The following is a 6,312-nucleotide window of genomic DNA, read 5'->3' as shown; positions in this document are numbered from 1 at the left end:
ATGACAAAACATGAATTGTACGTATGAACCCAACACTCTCCCCCCCACCCCTACCCCCGGGTGCATCTTGGAATTCTGTTTTAAGATGCAAGAGTGAAAATGTTAGGTGGAATTGTGTTTGTGGTAAGGGCTTATGTGCAAGGTGCTTGTAGGATATTATATTGATATTGTATAGCTTATTTATTCAACAGTGTGAAGGGTCCGAGGTACTGCAGTTCTTTTGATAATCTGAGTGAGAACACTGTACAGAAACAGGGGGCCTGTCTCAACCTACAGCTTGTATGCTCAAACGAGCCAAACTATAATTGTTACTTCTTTTATCTGTCAAATATCAAAAGGTACGAGGACTATTTTATAACGGAGTGGGCTGGATTAAAGTAGGCTTGTTGGTTGCACTGGTTTGAGGGTGGGATTTCTAGGTCAGAGCAATACAAGTTGGAATTGGGCTTGGTTATGCCCTAGATAACTAGTTTACTGGCTGTTCTGAAATCTATATACACCGCTTTTAATTTTTTTACCACTCATTGTTCAATTAAGTTATGTAAGAACACCCATTTATTTGTCTAATGCCCGGTTAAGGTATGCTGTGTAAGTAGGTTATTTGGAGTTGAGTTTGTAGGAAGCTGTTTGTAGAGTTAGTATCTCACCGACAACTTAGTAGAGGTGAGGTGGTTTGTCTTTTGTGTGAGTTCGAATTAATATATAGTATTTTTCTTAGTCTACACTATGTCACCTTACAATTTCTGTTCCAAATAATTGAGTCAAAGAGTATTGAAGGTGCGCATCAATTGCAGTTGTTATTTCACGTGTGTGAGTGTAGAATCAAGAGATTTTCTTTGTAAGTCAGTTGGGGTTCTTGAGGGAGATTGTAAACGGAAGTTGCGTGCTCATAATTCTTTCATTTGGTATTAGAGCGAAGATGCGTGAGGGTCTATGAAGTGATAAGAGAGTCTGACTTTGTTGTGAGGATCTGGGGAGCTCCTCTTTTGCGAGGACTAGTGAGAACTTTGTATGAGTCGAGTTTGAGGCTATCAAAGTCCTTGAGAGCTTGTTGAGAATGGTCTAGAGTGTCTGAGACATTTGCAAGCTTGCGAATTGGAATGCAATTCAAGGTTGCATCTATGGACACTTGGAAGACATAGGAAAAGTCCGTTGGGAGGTATCTCTTGAAATTTGATGGCAATGATCTACTTGACTGTGGTTCATGCAGAAGAGTCTGTGGAAAAGCAACCCAAAGATAATAAGACTGACAAGTTGGCTCTTGGGTTCAAATTATTTTCATGACGAGCAGCGGTAAGCATCAGAGTAACTATTTGAAGCTCTATCTGGTGTGCGAATGAAACATTCAAAAGATTCTTTAAAACATGATCTTTTCAAGTGGAAGTTGTTGCTCCTCCCCGCTCCACGCTGCTCCCTCCCCCTCTCTACGTGTCAGCCCAGCCCTCTCCTCTCCCTCTCCCTCTCCCTCAGCCCTTCCCTTCCCCTCCCTCTCCGCCTTTCCCCTCCCTCCCTCAGACTGCCCACCTAACCCCCTCCCCCGTCCTCCAGCCTTCTCTTTCCGCGCCCTTAGCCCGCCTCCCCTCACCTTTCTTTCTCTCCCCCTCTTCCCCCCTCTTTCCCCGCCTTCTCACCTCTCTTCATTCCCCCTTCCCCTCTTCCTACTCTCTCCCTTGCCCTTTCAACTTGCTTCTCGCCCCTTCTTGCTTGCTTCCTTCTTGCCTCTCTTTGCCTTTCTCCTTCCTGTAGCTTTTCAGGAATCGACGGAGCTTTCTTCTATTCGAGGCAGCCTTCTCACCTCGATCGGCGATGGATCCTCCCTTAGCCAATCCTTCTTCGTCTCCACCGGCCGTGAAAACTCACATTTTCAGAAGACGAGTTGCAGCAGCTCAAGAAGGATGTAGAGCTTGAATGCTCGACCACTTTGGTCACAAGCTAGAGACTGGATCCTTGCGGTGCTTCCCCCAGACCTCGATTTAAAGATGTTCGAGGTTTTTTACAGGTTGTATTTGACTCTCCAGGGGCTATGACCATCGTGCTCTAGGCCTGTTTTCTATACTTGGGACACAAGAAGATTTTCTTTGGTGCCTTCTCTCTAGGCTTTGACCCTATGGAGGAGGATAAGGAGGCGTTTTCGCTCTTTATCAGGTTTCTCGCCTAGGTCTACCATCACCTTCTTCATGTGATTGGGGAGCACTTCGGTATGGTCATTGAGGTCCCTCCCCTCCGTAGGTTGCCCTTGACAGTTGCAGAGGCAACCAAGTTTGACGGGGTCCTTAGAGTTAGGATCCTTATGAAAGACCCTAACATTTCAGATGATTATAGCTTGCTCCAGTGCTTGGATGGGTCTTTCTTTTGACAGAGAGAGGTTGCAGGTAGACTGGACTAGTGCAGGATTTGCAAGACCCTTGGGCGTTTCGACAGGGATTGCCCGAGTACTTCGTCCTCGACAGGGGTGGGATAGCTCCTGCGCCTACTCCCTAACCTACATAGGGTGATGGTACTACTCATCCTCGATAGAGCGCTCCTCCTCCACAGAGTGCCTCGGTATTGGCGTCTCTTGCCTCCGTTGCCTCATGTCTTCCAGCGGCACCTGTAGCACCTCGTTGGCTCTCAGCTCATATGCAACCTTCACCCCGGACAGTTCAGGAGGCCGTCATCATCGACTCCACCTCCTTAGGAGCTTTGGAGTCTCTCGTTATGGTTGTTCCCAATGTTGCACCTCACACAATCCAGGATGCTTCAGCTACACTCGCAGCCTCTCGCTCGGACCCAGAGGTTGCCTCTCCTTGTCCTAGTGGTAGCCCCTCTCCTTGACATTGCACATTTTTTGGTTAGAGGTGCCTCTGCAGCTTTTTAGATAGAGGGTTCTTAGGAGCAGTCTTCAGTTCTCCTCTTGGATAGAGAAAAGGGGTTTGGTTACCTCGTTGATCCGCTTCCCTCTGAAGGGATACTTCGCACCAGGAACTCCTTTTAAGCCTTGGCAAATTTCCACGAGGCGGACTTTGTGCCCTCTACTCTTGGTGAGGTAGTGATTGGGATTCCTCTTGATAGGGTATTTTCTTCTTCAGGTTGCAAGGTGTTTTCTCCTCTTGATTATCCGCTTCCCTCTGAAGGGATACTTCACACCAGGAACTCCTTTTAAGCCTTGGCAAATTCCCACGAGGCGGACTTTGTGCCCTCTACTCTTGGTGAGGTAGTGATTGGGATTCCTGTTGATAGGGCATCTTCTTCTTCAAGTTGCAAGGTGTTTTCTCCTCTTGATTTCCCGACACTTGGTTCCATCCCTCGCTCTTTGAGCGGGAGGTCTTCCCCTGTTGAGGGGTTTGTTTCTGCCACTAGGTTGGGTAAGATGTTTCTTTCTACATCCTCTCGTTGATGAGGATTGTTAGCTGGAACATATAGGGCCTTGGTGGCGTCCCTCATCGCCGTTGCAGACAGTTGATACGGAATCAGCTTCATCCAGGTGTTATTGGCGGTTCTATTGATGCTTTACTCTTACAGGAGCACAAGCTGGATGCCAGTGTTTGTACAAAGTCAGGAAAGCTACTTTTAGGTCATACCTTTTGGTCACCTGCCATTGTTACTAGGGGAGGTACTTATATTTTAGTTTCGGATTCTTGTCTCCTCTTGGTTGTTGGACATGGTGTGATCTCACGCTTAAAAGCCCAGTGGGTTCTTCTTTTGATTGGGGGTCCCAAGGTTGGACTCCTCAACCTTTACGCCCCTAATAACAAAGGGGATTGTGTATTATTTTGGAAGGAGTTGCTCTCTTGGGCTCCATTGCAGATTAATGGGACATAGGAGGGGGCTTCAACATGGTAGAGTTACCCTTAGATAAAAAAAGGGGCAAAGTGGGCGGCATCCATTCTTTGGAGAGGGCGGTGTGGGATGCTTTCCTCTTTAGTTTCGGTGGCATAGATGTTTGGCTTGACGATGCTTTTCACACTCAGTCACAATCACTCCTATTTTCCTGTCGAACAGGAGGGCGCAGATGCCTATCCATGCACAGATTGATCGATTTTATGTTGATGATTGAGCCTTGGATAGAGGAGGATCCGCTTGCATTGCTCCTCGCGTTTCCACTTTGGATCACTTTCTGGTAGTTCTGATGGTTTTCGAGCCGCATTTGAGAGGACGTTCTGCCAGCATTAGGATTCCTGATATCCTTTATGCAGAGGAGGACCTCTTAGAGGTAGCTTTACAGATCTGGGTTTCTCATGTGCAGGGTGGAGTGCCCTCCCCTTCACTTGTGGCATTATCAAGTCGCTAGTACCAGGACACGTGAGATTCTAAGGTGAGAGATTGGTGTGCGCTAGCAGTTGGCAGCTTTGCAGAGGGAAGAGTAGAAGAGGCCACTTGGTGCTTGGATTCAGGAGCGCCTTACTGTAGCAAGGGCTCATCAACAGATTTTGTTGGATCAGAGAGCAGAGTTTGCCTTTCATGCACGAGAGTCCTTCTGGATACAGATGGGAGGTCATTTGGTAGTGTATCCCTAGGTTGGTGACTCTAGATATGAGACTCTCTTGATGCACGTTTTACCAACCTAGAATTCAGGACTACTCTTCTTGCCTTTCATAAGGGAAAATGCCAAGGTTCAGATGGGCTTACACTCTCCTTTTTCTTAATCTTTTGGGATATGATTGGAGATCACATTACCTCAGCCCTCTAGGGCGTTTGGGACATGCCTGGCTCACTTATGGAGGGTCTCATACATTTAATCACAAAAGGGGGTTGTAGAAATTTAGTATCGCAGTGGAGACCCATCACTCTATTGGGTACTTGTTACAAAATCCTGGCGAAAGCAATTTGCCTGCTGTTGCATCTCTTACTCCCCGATCTTATTCATGATACACAGACAGGATTTGTTCATGGCAAAAGTATCTTTGATAATATATTCTCCTTTTGGGAAGCTTCTCAATGGGCCATGCAGAGTGGTCAAAAGCTCGCAGTTCTACTCCTAGACTTTGAAAAAGCCTATTACATGGTAGATTGGAATTCTTGGACGGCATCCTTCATCACTTTGGATTTTCAGATGCTTGGATCAGAGGGGTCTCAGCCTTGTACATGTCAGCCCATAGCCAGATGCTCATAGGAGGAGTTAGGAGAGACAGGTTTCAGATTTCTAGATCAGTCCATCAGGGATGCCCTCTTGCCCCTTTCCTTTTCCTCTTTGTGGCTTAGGCTATGAGCATTTTTCTCACAGCTCGAGTTGACATTCTTGGGCTCTTACTTCTGCTCAGACTTGAAGAGGACCTCGTGGATTACGAGTTAGCAGATGACATTGCTATCTTGTTGGAGGCCTCTCCTCAGACTCTTACTTCCTTCAGGACAGCTTTGGATTTTTTTGGTATTGTAGCAGGTGCTCACATCAATTGGAACAAGTCCAATGGCTTTTGGATTTGTGACGATGACACTCCAGATTGGGGGGATGATTTGGATTTCACTTGGATTGCATTAGGAGGAAACTCCTTTTCTGGATTTCAGCTAGACTGGACCTTGCATCTAGAGTGATGGTTGTGAACCAGGTTTTGTTGGCTACAGCCTGGTATGTGTGCTCTTATTTGGTACAGTTACAAAGATTGTATCACTCAGCTCATAAGGTCTATTAGGAATTTTTTATGGAGTGGGCTAGATGGCACTGCAGACACAATTTCCAGAGTAGCTTGGGACACCTTGATCCTTCCCACATAAGAGGGGGGTCTAAACATCATAGATCTAGACTTGCAATGCAGGGCCTTGATTTGCAAGTTTGTGGTAAGAGGACTTATGCCTGGGGATGAGCCTTGGAAAAAATTCTTCATTCATGGTATTCAGGCTTGCAGCCCCTCCTCAGGGGGAGATTGGATGAACAACACCAGATGGATCTTCACCTCAGCTTGCTGCCTCAGGTCTCCATCCTCCCTACTTATGGTTGCGATTCTGAAGGCTTGGGCCGGCTTTAGAAGTACCCTTTGGAGAGTTTCTCCCTCCTCTATCAAAGAGATTGACAGGCACCCGATTATGTGGAATGACAATATACTTGATGAGCATGGTAGGCAAACTTGGTATGTCTCACTATATGTAGTGGTCTAGGTGGGAGCGAGGCCCTGCCACCTCCGTAGGTTCTTGGAAAGCTTTCAAGAGGCTTCTAAACGGTTAGTCACCTCAGAGGGATGTGCAGGGAGGATACTTCAGATTGATGCAGCCCTTCCCCTTGACTGGGTGGATATAGATGACAGGCCCGTCGTTTGCTCCGTGTGGATGGGGGCTTTCTCGAGGACAAACCATTCCTCTCTAGGTTATAGCTTTTTTGGTAGTACGGTTTTTGATGTA

Source organism: Dipteris shenzhenensis, chromosome 31 (genome assembly GCF_047967505.1).
Source record: "Dipteris shenzhenensis isolate YYH24624 ecotype China chromosome 31, Dip_SZ_1.0, whole genome shotgun sequence".
In the NCBI taxonomy this organism is placed as follows: Eukaryota; Viridiplantae; Streptophyta; class Polypodiopsida; order Gleicheniales; family Dipteridaceae; genus Dipteris; species Dipteris shenzhenensis.
The sequence above is the reverse complement of the archived record's forward strand: the minus strand, read 5'-3'. Positions refer to the sequence as shown.